Here is a 17,435-nt window from a genome sequence, read left to right on the forward strand (position 1 = left end):
ACAAAAAAAAAAAAAAAACAAAAGGAAAAAAAAAAAAAAAAAAAAAAAAAAAAAAAAAAAAAAAATTAGGATTTTTGTACTTGAGAGAGAGAGAGAGAGGGTCAACAAGTCTTCACAACTATGAAGCATAAATGTGTCACAACGATTATAGTTGGATTGGATTTTTGTGCTTGGAAGAGAAGCTCTTGATATGTTTACTTGCATGGAGAGGGCCAAATAATTAAAATCACTTTCATAGCCATCCTTCGTGCTTATAGCACAAATTGAACACCCTGGTTGCATGGTTGGTTTCCTTGTAGAGTTTGGAAATAGGAAATTAGGTTTTGAATCTAATTAATAGATATCTTTTCTTTAATATATATATATATATATATATTCTCTCTCTCTTGATAGTCTTGACAATTAAGTATTCGTTTGGGAACAACTTGTCTAGTTTTTTACTAAAAGTGTGCTAAAGTATACTTGTACTTTGAAAAAAATTGAAAAAGAGGAAAAATCTGGTTAAAAAAATGAGGTTTTAAAGAACTATATATAAAAAATAAAAGAAAAAAAGTTAATGCCAAATAGACTCTAAGATTTACTTAACAATGTTACACCAATTTTAAATCCAGAGTTTAATTTATTACCTTTCAAAAGTTCAAGGTTTAGTTTGGTACTTTTGAAATTGTAGGATTTACTTTAGACTATCCCTAAACTATAGGATTTAAAGTGAAATTTACCCTAAAAAATATAATACAACTTTAGTATACAACATAAATTGAAAAAGGTGGTAGGCCAAGAATGTATTGACCCTTTGTGATGAATTAACCAATTAATTAGCCAAGTTAATTAATTAATTCAATTTGCATGCAATAAGCATGGCAGCACAAACAAATCACCAACTAAGTTAAATGCAACGGAAAGTAAATTTGACAAAAGTGATTTATTTACGAATGGGAAAAATCACTGAGGCAAAACTCCAAGGTGTGAATTTAAGGTCACCACTCTTGAGAATCCACTATTATCAAAACAAGCAATTACAAGTAAAGGAATTTCAGTACCTTATACCAACCTACAATTGAACCTTTACCCCAATACCCAATTGGATTTGTTTAGTAGTGACAATCTCTCCTTTTCACTGCATGGCTCCTAGTACGTGACTAACTAATATATGCGCAGATCCTAGTACGCGACTAGTACCTTACACCAACTTGAGAAAGATGTTAGCTGCAAAGTTCTTTAGTTCATCACACGATGAAGATCAAGAAGCTCTTTGATCACAAAACCCTAAGGTGTATAAACACAGCACCTTCTTTAAGAGAAAAATGAACTAGGGCAAATTCTGTCTCCGGTCACAATTCGCATGAACAAAACTTTGTTTCACACTTGCACAACCTTTGATGGCCCTTAAAACAATCCTTATATATGTTTAAAGTTGTGAGAAAAAAAAGCCTAAACATATACTCATGGATTGGATGCAAAACAAAACTGAAAATCTATTTTTCATAAACCTCGATAGATAGGGTATCAATCGAGCTAGCTCTCGAGCTTTGGGTTTCAGCAGCTTTCTAAACCTTGATAGATACTAGCTATCGAGCTTTAAAATCTAGCACATCTTCACTTGTTTCTTGGACAGACTTGCATGGCTTTAACACTTGAACTTGAAACTTTGTTTCTTGAAGCATTAAACACATCCTAGATCTACCCAATTACAAGTAAAGTGCATTTTGTCAAAGGATTAGCCAATTACAAAAAATATTGACATATGTTCCTAACATCAAATCACATATGTCCTAACAATCTCCTCCTTTGGCAATCCGTGACAAAACCACAACAAACAAATGAACATATGAGAGAAGTCATAAATCACTCAACTCATACTCACTTGTTGAATACAATAAAATCTATCCTAATACAAACTCTTGAAAAACTTTGCAAGAAGAGAGTTTATGGCAAGAAGACTTTGACAACCTGTATTTATGAAACACTTTAAACAAAACTCATCAAGGCATCTTAGTGTGAAACAAAAATATAAGATTGCATATATTAAATAAGAAACATGTGTACAAAGAAAGAAAAGAAACAACACATGGAAAGATAGGTAAAACATGATAACAACATCATCAAATATATATATATATATATATAGATATCAAAGACAAGTAAAATGAATGCTATCACTAAGTGGTCATAAGTCCAATATACAAGAGATAATGTATCTAAGATAAAAAGAAAATAAAAGATACAAAAATCCTCACTACATCCCTCATATACACACTCCCCCTATCACAAAATCTCTCATACTAACCCTCCCCCTATAAGTATGACTACTCTTATCTCAAAACTAATTCTCCTTTTTGTCACAAGTGATAAAGGGCAAGTACATCAAGTAGACATCTTATCACCACTGGACGAGCTAGCACTATCATCCTTATTAGCATCATCACTGCCGGAGCCATTGTTATTCTCATCCTCAAACGCCAGTGGAGATGGAGAAGAAGCAACAGTGAAACCACCTATGACAGCCTATCGTCGTGCGATACGACCAACACGGGTGTTCACCTGACACAACTCATCACTGAGAGTGTCAAGGCAAGCATCCTTGCACACAAGCTATGCCATGATGGTCTCAAGTGTCACTCTACCCACAGAAGACGAAGGAGCGGACGAAGCATGAGGAGTTGCCATCTCTATTTGTGGTCGCCTCGGTCGAAGCTGAGCCTTACTTCGTCTGACGGTAGCCCTATCTATGGCACCCATAACTGAGAAATGGGGAGATGCGCGAAAAGAGATAGAAAAATGGCGAAGGATCCGTGTGATAGCCGAAGGAAAAATGAGTATATCACTAGTCACCATATCCCTATAGACATCTATAAGTGAAAAAATGAAGTGAGAAGGGAAGTCGATAGAGATATCCTCTAAGAGGGACAACAAAAATCGAGCACGAGACTCTGTGATAGTGTTATAGTGAGACAAAGGATGGAGAATGAATGTCATCACCATGTTAAGGAACCTCGGACCTTTTGCAAAGCCTGAGCAAGGGGTGTTTTGATGGTCACCCCAAGAAAAAGGTGTCTCACAGAATAAAGATGAGAGTTCGTCTTTGGACATTGTCCTCAAACGATCGCAACTAGGGTAGTCAGGATGCGCTACCCTAGGAATGTGTAGTACCTCTGGAGTAAATACGATGCATGTACCTCTAACGTGAGAGAAGAAATGAGGTACAAAAGTGTCGATTCCATGCATATTGGAGAAAAACTCATGTATGATCATGGAAGGGCACATGACTGGGATGCTACACAGTAACTCCCAACCTTGACTGTAGATGACAGTGGGAAGGTCAGTATTGGAAAAATCCGGTAGAATGACTTGGCCATATATCCGTGTCAAGAGATGTAACAATAATAGCATTTGTACATAGAGCCAATAGTCTCTAACTATTAGAAACCACTCTTAAGAACGTCCATAATTTCACAAGAATAAGACACTCAATATTTTGTAAAATTCAGCATCATTATACCACAATTGTATAATACAAATGTTTAATCATTCACAATTTCTTTTTCAGATGACCATAAATGATTACTTGAATACTTTGGCAAGGAAGATAATATTTAATTAAAATACAGTATCATTGTATCTTCATCATAGAATAAGAGTGCCAAGTTCGTATTGCACCATTTTTCCCACTTAACAATAGGAATGTTTTCACCATAAGTCTACACCATTTTTTTTCTCTTTCAAAATTGTACCAAAAAAATAAATTTTTATCTCATTTATCATAAAAATTATTGCTAACATTTTTTTTTTGAATTCCAAAAACATTTCTCAAAACACATACGTTTTTCTTCAATCTCATGTTCCTCAGATTTCAATAGACATAAAACAATTTCACAAAATGTAATAAACAAATAGTATCACATAATTTATCACACAAATTGCAAATGCAATAATTAAATTAGTATTCACATTTCAAGACAATGTTACATAATATTATTCAAGTATCAATGAATCAAAATCATGTTTGGATGGACATCATTATTTTTTTCTTTAAAATATTAGTCCACCAAATTGTTTAGATAAACCATTTAGCAAAATAAACTCAAAAAAAGATATAAATAATTATATCTAAGAATATAACTACTAGCATTTTTTCTTTATAAACATAATATCATATCACAACATAAAATTTCACCATCAATAACTTGTTTATCCATTTTGAAACATGAACCTCAACCTTTAAGATTGTTGGAAATATTTTAGTGAATAAACAAGTTTTGATACAAAAGTAATATCCCAAATAATTAGCAAGAATATACAATAAAAAGGAGTTTAGAACGATCTCACAATGTTATAGAATCATGCTGCGAAAGCGTTATCCTTAAATGTTGATTCGTGCCACCCGGTGTAAAACTTGGTGGGATTGGTTCTCTTGGCCAAACAACCCCCTAGGATTAGACTATAGCGTCAACCTTTGTGATAGACTCACTTCCACTCACGAAGGTTCAAGAACAAATCTCTATTGCCTTTCCTTAGAAAGAATATAAATTGTAGAAAAATATGTGGAAGAGAAATATATTATAATTGTGTATATAAAAAATATAGAGTAATAGAAAAGACTTATAGGGAAGGGTGTGATGATAGGTATTATATAGGCTATCCATGACAATAATAACCTATAGTTATAGGTAACTAATAACCCATAAAAGCCAATGTCTATGTTATCCATTATTGCCCAACAACTATTTTTCTCATAATTGCCCAACGGCTAGAAAATAAATAATAATAAAAGTATTTCGAATACACACCCACACCAACATGGCTGACTTTGACATGCTGCCACTTGGAGTAACTTTCTAAGAGCATTAGCATTAATGGTGCTAAAAAGCCAAATTGTTATTTTTAAAACCACAAACAACAAAAACTAAGCTACATCAAATGTGCTATTGCTAAAAATTCTAACAAAATTGCTACAGTAGACTACCAAAGACCATCTACTGTAGCAACAAAGTTATAAAAACAAATAATATTTTATTCGGTGAGTTCCTTTCTTTCATTATTATACATTTTCTCTATTACTTTTCTCTTTCTTCAAACTTCTCTCTCTCTCTCTCTCTCTCTCTCTCTCTCTCTCTTCTTTGGCAGATCTTCTCATCTTCACCTTCACCCCAATCTCTCTTCTCTCATTTCTTCTCTCCTTTCTTCTCTCTTCATTGGTTTTGGCAGTGGGTGGTTCGATCCAGTGGATGGCAGATTGGTAGTAAGTGGTCGATCTAGTGGTTCATAGGTAGTTTGATCTATGGGTTTGTGGGTTTCCGATCTATTGGTGGTTTTGAGTTTTTGCTGGTTTTTATTTTATTTTATTTTTTTGTTCTTTGTTGGTTATTTTATTTTATTTTATTTTATTGGTTTTTAATGCTATATATATATATATATATTTTTTTTTTTTTTTTTCACTTTCTCCCTCAGCCTCTACAACCTAATAGGTTGAAGAAGGCCTAACAACGAAACACCTTCTGGGATGAAGGACCCTTCGAGAATCAAGAACCCGTGTTATGTTAAGATGACCTTGTGAAACCGAGGATCTTTGGCTCTGATCACGTACTTTGGAGCCAAGAACGATTTTGTAGGGATCGTACCCAAGAATCTTGTGAGCCGCTCTGATTTGGTTGTTAGCGTCGTTCACAAAGACCTCCGCCCTGAGGATGGCTTCAGATCCTCCCGGTTGACCAAATGGAAGTGTTGTTCAAAAGCGTGTGGATCTGCAAAAAGAAAGCACATTGATATTAACTACCAGACAATGCAAGCTACGAAAACATAAAAGATCAACCCTCTCCCACTCTGAACACCCCACCTGGCTCCCCCTCTACTGTCGAACAATGAAGGTCGTCGTGCCACTCCCCGAACACAATGAGAAAGTCCTTATTCAACCCTTTGCTGGACTCAAGAAGGCACTAAATAAGACGAACCTTATCGTCCCTCGTCTTCATATAATAAAACTTGCCCTTTAGGTGTTGGAGGTTGTAGCACCAATTTACATCGTGGTGGGTTAACCTCAGCCCCATTTTCTCATTTAAAGTATCCACATAACCCAAAATCCTAAATACGTTAGTGGCACACTGGGTGGGAGCTAATTAGAAATGCCTAAGATAGTCCCTCATCACCGGCCCCATAGGGATCCTCATACCACCTTCCAGGAAGGCGATTATGGGAATCACTACTTCCCCCTCTTGCCTCCTAAGATACCACTCCCCTTCCTCACAATATCTTAAGCCCACATTATTGGGTATCTTATAATCGACCATGAACTTCTCCATTGCCTCTTCAGACTTAACCAGTTTCTTAAACCTATCCATTTTCCATTTTTAGGAATGGCTAAAGAACTCAGGGAAGAATGAGAGAGAGAGAGAGAGAGAGAGAGAGAGAGAGAGAGAGAAAGAGAAAGAGAGAGAGAGAGAGAGAAAGAGAGAGAGAGAGAGAGAGAGAGAACGTGAATTAGAGGGAAAAGAAGACTTACAGAAATGAGGAAAAGCTCCTCGGACAGGCGTTTTATGCAAAGAAGAAATGTGTGTTTGATTTGAGATTTAACCGGCTTCNGGTGTTGGTTTTTGGTTTTCATTAGTTTTTTGGTTGAGCTTGAGGTGGCCATTATGGTGGTTGTGGTTTGGTGGTGTCGTGATGGTAGCTATGGCTTGATTTTGGGTCGTGGGTTTGGTGGTTGTGGGTTGAAGAGAGTAAGAAGATAGAGAGACAGAAGAAGATAGGGTCGTGGTTTTGGTTAATGGCTATGGAAGGGAGAAAATAGAGAGACTGAGAAGAGAGAGAGAGAGAGAGAGAGAGAGAGAAAATAATAAATAAATGAATAGTATTTAACTATGTTGTGAAAAATAAAAGTATTGAGGTAAGGTGAGTTGTGAAATGGTAAGTTAAAATAGATAAAATGGTTTTTTAAGGTGCTAAAAGCTAAATTTTTAGCTCCATCAATGCTAGTACTTTAAGGAGCCAAATTGGCTAGGGAAAATCAGCAAATCATGTTTGGTCAAGGTTTTTAACTCCTCATTTATGCAAAAAGAAAACCATCCTTTTACCAGAGCAAAGAAGCTTACCACTAGATTAACACCACAAAAGTCCATGGCCTCACCTATTATCCATACCTAGTCATTAAGAACACTTGAAGCTTGCTATAAAATAATAAAATCCATTCTTCATATCTAATATCCTCAATCTCGTTTTACCCATAAAACCCTAGTTTCAAAACAAAAGCAACAACAAAAAAGCATCTCTCTCAAATCCTCTTTCCTGTTGTATTTGAAAAATAGTCTCAAAGTTCATGTATTATCCATATTCTCCAACCTTTTTATTGTTTAGCACTTTGGGCTTGTTCTTGTGATGCATAACTAATATCCTACATAGTAGATTACAACTTTACTTATTTAGTAACACTACCTTATATCCAAGATAAAGTAATCCTACTTTTTTTTAAAAAAAAATTAAATTTTATTCTTGAACTTAATATTTGATTCTCTATATGGAATTAAATTTTGATCGATTAGTATCAATTTATCAAGCTATGTATCGAATTCATCAAATTAAGTTGGATTTGATTAGTATTAAATAAATCATTTAATTGTTATTAATAATAAAAGGCTCTATTTAATTTTATCTCCTTAGGCCTCAAACTATATTAAGTAGGCTCTCACCATTAAAATTACTTTAGCTACTCAATTCTAAAAACAAAAAACAAAAAACAAAAATCAAATTTTAGTTGAAAAAAAAAAGGTGCATAAATGGATTAAATAAGTTAACTCGACTTGACAAAAACATTAAAAGGTGTTGTGTTCATGAGTTGTATCAAACATTACACCCTTAGAGCCTTCACATCAGTTCATGCAAAATTTCTTGTTTATTTTAGTATAAGAACTCACTTTTTCTACTTTACAACCATTTAAAAAAATTCTTCATCAAATTATATATTATAAACTCTCTTTCATTAAAATATAATTTTTTCTTATTTTTAATTGTTTCTTTTTCTTTGCACACAACAACTACTATCAACTTTCTTCCTTCTTCCTTGGGATATGTACAAAAAAAAAAAAAAAAAAAAAAAAAAAAAAAAAAAAAAAAACTGAATATAAAATGAATAATGCCAGTATAAATTCACAGGAGATTCTATTCTAGCAAAAAAAAAAAGTTATTTTAGCTCACAAACAACCAAAAACCAAGCTTTATCCAGGTTGCTATATCTAATATTTTTAGAAACCCGTTATAATAAACTGCTATAAATAACCTTAATTCTTTTCATCTTGTTTGATTTGAGATTTAACCGGCTTCAAGATATGTGCACAAGAGCTCTTGAATGTAAAAGTGAAGAGACAAATCAGTTCGAATAGGTATTTATACCTCCAATTAAAAAGAACCGTGTGGTTTTTCCACCCATAAATATAAAGAAACCCCTATCGTTAGATTACCATCACATCGTTGAACGTGAGGATCACAGGGCCGCCAGAATTTAATGAGGGCATGCTCCGTATACCAAAGCGCCAAAGAACGTGCCTTAGTCAGGTAAAAAGGCTGAAGTGCTAACGAGAGACAAGACTTGACAAGCCGTGACACGGACCCGAGGACATCAAAATCCTCCTCCTCGTCCGAGGATCCGGATAGCAGGATTTTGAGGGGCTATTGTGGGACTAGAGAATTCGATGACCCTGGCCTATTTCATAATGAGCCCAAGGCCCACACCGAGGAGGAAGGAATGTCCGAGGACGAATAAAGAGAGCCCAAAGTGCCGAGGAGCATAGCCGAGGATAATCTTGTCCTCGATCAACCAAGACCGTAGAAGGGAAAAGTGGCACACCATCAAAGGTAGTCTCCTAGAGCACCCCAAAAAGAAGGATGAATCCGATGGACCAGCTATGGGGGCATGGTGGAGGAGCAATTCAAGGAGAAACTATCATCTCCGCATTAAATGCCCACAACTAACGTTCTGGCCGCATTAATGGGGAAATGACCCCTGAACAGTGCTACCTTAGTTGCTGTAACTCACAGAAGGTTTAAGAAGACGGCTGATGGGACAAGCACTCAAGTTGCGACCTACATTGCCAACAAATTGAGGGCCAGGATCAACTGAAAGGGGGTTTATAATGTAAAAGATCCTCCAAAGAGCAGGATCAGAAAAGGAGGGGGGAGAGAAGAAAAGAAAAGAAAAACTCAGTAGCCATTGGTATGGTCTTTGAGACGCTTGTAACCCAGTGCTGAAGAAGTAATAAGAACTCCAAGCTCCTCCGGTGAGGGCCGAGGATAGGGTTTCACATTTCAGCCCATGTTCTTGTTATTCAAATAAACTCACTATCATGTCTAGTGGTTGTATCCCTTACCAAGACCCAGCTCTTTGACCCACTCTTTAGAAATTTATTGTATTGGGCAAGTTGGGCTTGAGTCTGCTCTTCTAGTAACTGAAGTGCTCAAACCCAGTCCCTACATATGATGTAATGTAAAGTGAGATATTCAAAAAGATAAAGTAGTTTTTTAAGTTGCTAAAAGCTAAATTTTTAGCACTACCAATGTAAATACTCTTACTATAGCAACTTTGCAAATTTATACATCTTTAACTTGTCCAGTATGGGTTTCAATATGTAAAATTGAGCCATTTTTCTATTTTCATTATCTGATGCAAATGCTCTTACCAAAAGCGCAAATCTTCTTTTATTTTGTTTTATTTTATTTTTTTAAAATTCGAGGCAACCACATGGGTTAGCCTTTTTTTTTCCCAACTTTTGCACACCCAATGGATTGGACTCATGGCCAATGTTGCTTTTCTATTTCTTCTTAATGAAGTCTTTTTTCATTATCAAAACATAAAAATAAAAAATGTTATTACTTATTACTGTCAAGTGATGAGGGGTTCATGAGTCCACACTAGAGACCTACTTTTTATTCAACAACCAAAAAAAAAAAAAAATATTATATTCTTTCTTATAAAATATATATTAAAAAAAGGAATTCAAATTATTAATTTTTGCTCTTCTTGAAGTATACCATTTGTCACAATTAATTGAAAAATGGTTGATTGTGAGTGGTGGATAATCAATTTCACATGGGCCCACCACTCTTGGTTGATAAATGAGAGTTGTGGCACAAAAGATGTGTTCCTAAACTTACTTTATTTATTTTGATCATGGCTTTCCAACAAACAAAGATAACTATTCAAGCTATTACTAGCTATTTAATAAAGTTCAAATAACACAATAAGAGCATTAGAATTAGGTGTGCTTGGATCAATTGGTAGAGATATCGCATTCGATAAAGTTTGGGCAGTTTTTTTTCCTAGTTGTGGGTTGCATGTGATTGTGGGTGGTGGTGGATTGCATTTGATTATGGGTGATAGAGTTTGTTTTGGGGGTGGTGGGTTGTGGGTTTAAGGTGGTGATGGTGTTTTCTTTTTCTTTTTTCTTCGGTAGTGGTGGGTTTGGTGGGTTTCAAACCCAGGTGATTGTGATTTGTTTTGGATTGTGATTTGGGGTTGTGGGTTTGAGGTGTTGATGGTGATGGTTTTTTTTTTTTTTTTTTTTTCTGCCTATGGTGATGCTGATTGAGCTAAGGATCCAGTTAATCATAATCCATTACAGGTATTGTGGTTTTCTTTGGGAATTGTCTAATTACCTGGTTTACTAAGAAACAGGCAACTGTTTCTTGGTCCTCAATAGAGGCTGAGTATTGTGCCTTGGCCTCTACTACCCCTAAGTTATGTTGGATTCGTATGCTTCTTCGTGATCTTGGTATTTTTCTTCCTCAGCCTCCTTTACTGTGGTGTGACAATGTCAATGCTTTGGCCGTTGCCTCGAATCCTCTATTTCACACTCGGACAAAACACATTAAAGTTGATTACCATTTTGTTTGTGAGAAGGTGCTTAGGTGTGATCTCTTGGTTAAGTTTATTTCCACTCATGATCAGCTTGCTGATATTTTTACCAAGGGTCTTCCTTATCCCAGATTTCACTGGCTCTCTTATAAACTCATGTGGAAATTCCCCTTTCATTTGAGGGGCACCAGAGATGATTTAAAATGAAGAAGATGATACTGTTCCAACGGTCAAATCCAAAACAATGTCTTCTGTCCAGCTTATAAAACACAAGTTTCACCTAAAGCAAAACGCTGTCGTTCCTCATTAAGTCTAATGGTGTCGTTTCTACTGTATTAGAGTTTAGGCTGTTGAATTCAATTATAACACATGCTAAGCTCTGTTATCACACGTGTAGGATTCAGTTGTAACTGTTTTTGTATTTCTCTCTCTCTTCTTTTTACATATTGTAACTGAGACTCATAACTGTGGGTTAAGGATCATTGCAATTCCAGAAAGTTCTTTCTTTCTATATTCATTTTCTTTTCTCTATGTATGAGTGTGGGCTTTTTACAATTTCCATGTTATTTTTCAGTCAGAATTATGTAATTACTCAAAATAATAAAAATTAAAATTAAAAAAAAAAAAAAACTAATCAACATTATTTATACTGCCTAATTCGTTGGCTTAAATTCATCAACTGTGAAACATTTTGGGGAGAGAGAGAGAGAGAGCAGCAATACATAGTTTTCAACATATCCCATTTTTGGTCGGCAGAAGCAGCAAACAAGGAGTTCCCAAATTCATGCAGCGCAGGCCGGTGCCAGGCATCTTGAAAAGAACCCAGCATTTTTTTCTACAAAAAAATATATATATATATATATAGATTAGAAAATCTGTCACGTACACATTTCTTTCTTTCTTCTTTCTTTTTTTTTTTTTTTTTTTTTTTTTTGTGGTTAGAATCAAAAATTATTATTAAGTCAAAATTAAGTACAGAAAGTATTTTTATTATTATAATATCTTGTCACAATTAATTTGTGACAAAGATAATCAGATTGGGGCATGCAAGAGCTGCTAAGCTTGGCAGCTGACGAAATATTTGAACATCATGATTGAATCAGTACCATATTTAAGGAGACCTTATTTGTTGTGTGTCACTCACAGTCACGGGCCACACTCATGCATGGTATTAAATATTATATTATTTGTCAACGTCTTTATATATGGACACATTCTCAAAAAAAAAAGAGTCTATATATGGACATATCGTGAAGCCAATTAATAAATATAAATATGAATCTTGCGGAAATTAAATAGAAAGTGATGGCAGGAGAATGCATGCTCTAAATTATCCATTCCTTGTTCTTTTTGTGACACTATAATCCTGCTGTGTGTTGGATTTTCATACTTTTTTCCATTTTTATATTTATTGTAAATAATATTTAAATCTTTTAAATACTCAATTATTACAACATGAAAGATGACATTTGAATCATATTTCTCATTGTGAAGGCCATATGATATAATTGAGAAGGTCTTGGCTAATACTACTTAATTATATTGTTTGTTAAATAGGTTTTAACTATGATTTATATATGCTTAATATAATTTTATTAGTGAGCTTAGGAGTACTAACACATAATTTTACAATATGTTAACTTCAAGTGTGATTGACAAAAAGTAACAAGTTTGTGTAATGAGTAATACTGCAAACACAAATTATTTTATAACATTTTTACAAACTGTTGATATGACCAGTTTTTTTATTGATTTTCATTTAACATTCTATCCTATCATTAACATTACTTTTACATTTACCAATTATCGTTTATTACATCAGTAATTGGTAAAAAACATTTGTATATTTAATATTACCAATAATCAATAATAGAAAAAAAAAATTGTGCAGCACTCATAATTACACAAATTAAGAAATTAAGTTAATCTAAAGAGAAATAAATAAAATATTAAAAGAGGGAGGGACCTACCCGCTTAGAAGTGTGGAGGAGGAGCTCAGGAGGGATTTTGTAGAGATCTTCATCAATGGGTTTTGAAGCAGGAGGAGGTGGTGGAACGGCGTCGTTCTGAATAGTAGTAGTAGCAGTGTGAGTGGTTTTAGTTGACGGTTCCGTCACGTCACAAACCTTCTGAGCAACTTTTGCCTTTTTTTGCTCCTTGAGTTGCGGATGATGATGATTATTATTATTATATCGCTTTTCTCTTTCTCTTACACCACCACCACCGCCCTTTCCCTTGTCGTCTACAGTACAAATTACCCGCATTTCCATGCTCAGACTCAAAATCATCATTATCTATCTCACCAATTCTTTCTTTTTACAAATAATTAATATATATATAATTTTGTAAACAGAATGTTTGAATTATCTGAATTAACATCTAACTCTTTTTTCTTTCTAGTTTATGAAACAGCATATGCATTAATTAAATTATTTGTGTAAGTTACAAGTTACAACATTATTACATATTCTTTTTTTTTTTAATAGGGACATATTCTTTTTTTTTTTTTAAATGTAAATATGTTTCACTGTTTCTGTAAATTATATGCATAAACTTTATGCTTTTTATTTTTTATAAAACAAATAATAATAATAATAATAATAATCGTCTCTAATAATAATAAAAAATTATAAACAAGCACTTCTCGAAATCTATGGAATGAAAGTAATGCAAACAAAAATGAACGTAGTTTTTTTCCTTTCCCTTGACTTTTGCACACGAAAATGTGTGAAACTTGTACCAATTATACCGAACCTAAAGAACAAAATATATATATATATATATATATATAAGGATGTTTGAGAAAATAGTAGTTGGGAATTTTGACATTGAAATCTGAAAGCGAGCTCTTCCAATTCCAGCCATATTTTCCGAAATGTGTCACATATGTTTGACTCACTTTCTTACTTTGCGTTCAAACTTCAAAAACAGGAAATACTAATAATATATCAACACACACTCAAATTTTGAACCCAAATAAAGAAACAAATTAAAACATCATAAATAAATATTTTTTAAAAAATGTAAAATAGGTAATTAATAGGAGTGGATGAAGAAGAAGAAGAGAGAGAGAGAGAGAGAGAGAGAGAGACCTTGCGTAAAGGAGGGACAAAGCGAGATGTTTTGTTGAAATCAACGGCGTACAAGTCGCCACGCACGTAAGGATGATGATCAGTCTCTCCGGAGGAAGAACTACTGTAGCGAATCAAACCGGCCTGTCTTGCACACTCGAAATACTGAGTGATTGGCAGCTCGTTTGCGTTATCCCAGTCCCAAACGCCGGGATTTGTCCACTCCTCTTACAATATTCCTATAATAACATAATAATAACAATAAACAACATATATATATGTTGCAACTTAATTAATAAGAGAGAGACACACTCCATCAATCACATTCAAAAGAAAAGAGACCCAGAATAAATATGTGTAAAAACCAAAATTAAAGAAAGAATAATAAGTAGTAGCAGATCGAAGTAGAAGGTTTAATTTTGATGGAACTTACATCCATTATATGATATGCTTACTAACTTTGCTTGTTTTGTGGGAGCAGCAGATGGAAGAAGAGGCCAAGGGAGCAGAGCAGAAAGGTGAAAAGATCTATAGCCTTTTTTCTTTTCTTTTTTACCTTGGGAAGGGATTCCCCGCCCAGAAAAATAGAGGATATAACTTGCTAGTACTTGCTTCAGAATCTGGGAGAGAAAGTTAAAGATTTTAATTAAGCTGCTTTTATGACAAACAGTGGCATAGTATAGTGTACTACTAGGAGCCAGGAGGAACAACAAGCACAGATGTCAGAGAGAAAAAAAAAAAAAAAAAAAAAAAGGGTTTTTCCAACTTTCTCAGAAAGGGAAAAGAACAAAAGATGGTTTTACTTCTTGTTAGTGATAGTGATGATCTATCTACTTTTATTATTATATATGCCAATACTGATTCAAATTTCAAAGTACCAAAAAGAAAACAGTCTTTGTTTTCTCACTTCTCTCATTTTTTTCAACTTTTGCAGATTAGTGTGTACAAACAAAAGTACTACTTTTTACCCTAGTCTGTCTGGGGGTGGCTAATGATGTATCCAATCCAAAACGCACTTGGTTGGGGTGAAAATAAAAAGGGTAAAAAATGAAGAAAGAAAATAGAAGAAAAATAATGTTTTTCTTTGTTTGGTACTAGAAAGAAAACACTGAGAATGAAAAATGTTGAAGAAAAAAATTCACCGGATCCACAAAGTTTTTTCCTCTCAATTTGGGAGGAAACACTTAAAATTATATATTTACCCCCTCCTTGATGTGTTATATGTAAGTTTGAACTCGTGAATCATGTCCTTGACTTTTTTTTTTTTTTTTTTATATAAAAAATTGTTTTGGTTTTTTATTTTTTGAAAAAAAAGTTTTGGGTTTTTGAACTTCTTATCCTCTTTTTATTTTAGTTTTTTAACGAAGGGATCATTCATACATATTTTATTAATAATATAATGTATTATTTTTGTTTTACCTAAATTGGATAAAATGGTAATTTTATATAAATTTTATTTTCTATCCTCTTACTTTTCTTCTCCAATCAAACAAAAGAGTTTTCTACTCTCCCACTTTTTCACCCTCCAACCAAACACATAAGAGAAAAAACTAATATTTTTCATCCTCCCATTTTTCCATCCTCTCACTTTTCTACTCCTTCATCCAAACGGACTCTAAGAGTATTTAGCATCCGAGGATAAAAAAAAAATTTTTATTTTACTTTTCAAATGTCACTTTATTAATTTTATTATCTTATTTTATAACTCACTCAATATTTCAGTTTCTATTTTTACATACAACTTATTAAAATAATATAAATCATTCCATCAAATAATAATATAAATATAAAGTGAGTGAGACAAAGAGGAAAAATTGAATAAATATATTATTTTAGTATACAAACTCATAAATAGTAAGTTTTAAATATAAGAACTTGTAAGAAAATTTAGGTATACATCTCTTGGCTCTTTTTTAGATGATTAGTGGCTATTTTAGCAACTTGAGAGTTTTACACCCTCAATACTAATGTTCTAAATTTATAAATTAAAAAAAAAAAAAATTTGGGGGATTTCCTTGGTTCACGCGGCAGACAGGAAAATAGACCCTAGAGTCCTGTGTTCCCATCCACAAGGCTACCCAATTTTATATATATATATATATATATATATATATATATGTGGGGCTACTGCTTCTGCATCTGCATCTAACTGTGTGCAACTATGACCAAACTGGGAAAAACACAACTTTAAAAAGCCCTCAAATTTGATAATAATGGCTGCTACCAATTCCACATTGTTTGCCTTCGGTGCTTCCACTCAATTGCACATCGGGTAAAAACATTTGAAAGTGTAAACAAATTTGAAATTTCTATAAAGTCATGAGATCCTTTCTTTGGGTCAATGTTAGATCCAAGCTATAAATGTTAAATCCAAGTTATTCCGTTTTGGATTAAGGTTGGAAATGATTAGTCCATTAAAAGTACATGTTCTGTCATATATAATTCTATTTTCAACGTCATAACTCAAATTTAAGCTCACCAAACACAATCAGATGTTTAAGCAAAACTTGAGTTTATTTATAAGCTCTTGATTAACTTACTACAAATAAAATATTTATATTATCAATAAATTTCTAGTAAAACCATGACTATAATTTTGTACCCTTCATAAATTTATAAATTTTTACTACAAATAAAATTTTTTATATTGTCAAAAAATTACAAATAATAATTTGATTTCATATGAACTTATTTTCAAACTTATACAATTTAATCTCAAGTCTATATAAGTATATTTTAAGACAAGTAAATATATAAAATATAACATTATATATAATTAAATTGAGCCTCATGTTAACTAATACATTATCATATTTGAGCTTGACTCATTTAATACAATCCTAAATTGAGCTTGGCCTTGACTAGTTTGCTAAACAAACAAATTTAAACATCTTTATAAACAGTTGGTTCATTTATAGCCCAATTTTAGATCTTATCTTTTATCCAAATTCAAAAGAGTTTAAATTTGGTAAGGATAGAGTGTAACTCATGTTTTACACTATTCAAAAAGATATTGTCTCATCAGTGATTTACTTAAAATTCAATACATCATATTACATCTAATAACACCACATTAGTCTTTTACTTAAATTTGAAGTATGGTATTTATTGAGATGTTATCTTACATGATCATATGCATTTTATTTTAGTAATATGGTAATGTGGCATGTCCTTATTGGAAGGTGTAAACTAAAGGGTTTACACCAAGTCCATATAGAATTTAATCTCAAAAGTCACTTAAAGCATGTTGTCAAGCATCTTAAAAGACTTCTATTTTTACACACCAAAACTTACTTTTACTACTTTAATATAGAATTTGACAATACACTCTATATCACATGTTCTAATTTCATATTCTATTTATTTAATTATTTATTCATTTTTTTCTCTTTCTCTTTCTTCCTTTCCATCAGTCTCTCACTCTCACTAATTTGAAGCTCTCTTTTCTCTCCGTTCACACCACACACACACACACACACACACACTCTCTCTCTCTCTCTCTCTCTCTCTCTCTCTCTCTCTGAATT

The 17,435-nt window shown here is 33.3% G+C and overlaps 1 non-coding gene across 1 annotated transcript; it reads right to left on the minus strand.

Annotated features, from left to right (window-relative positions):
• Positions 1 to 11,461: 11,461 nt before the first annotated feature.
• On the minus strand, positions 11,462 to 14,347 carry LOC112040949 (uncharacterized). Its single transcript, XR_010627346.1, has 4 exons — positions 14,342 to 14,347; positions 13,930 to 14,147; positions 12,808 to 13,131; positions 11,462 to 11,672 (listed from the first exon to the last, which is right to left on the minus strand). It is a non-coding gene; the product is annotated as an uncharacterized LOC112040949 (transcript).
• Between the last annotated feature and the right edge of the window lie 3,088 nt (positions 14,348 to 17,435).

This window comes from Quercus suber, unplaced genomic scaffold, assembly GCF_002906115.3.
Source record: "Quercus suber isolate HL8 unplaced genomic scaffold, Cork oak 2.0 scaffold_1120, whole genome shotgun sequence".
Lineage (NCBI taxonomy): Eukaryota > Viridiplantae > Streptophyta > Magnoliopsida > Fagales > Fagaceae > Quercus > Quercus suber.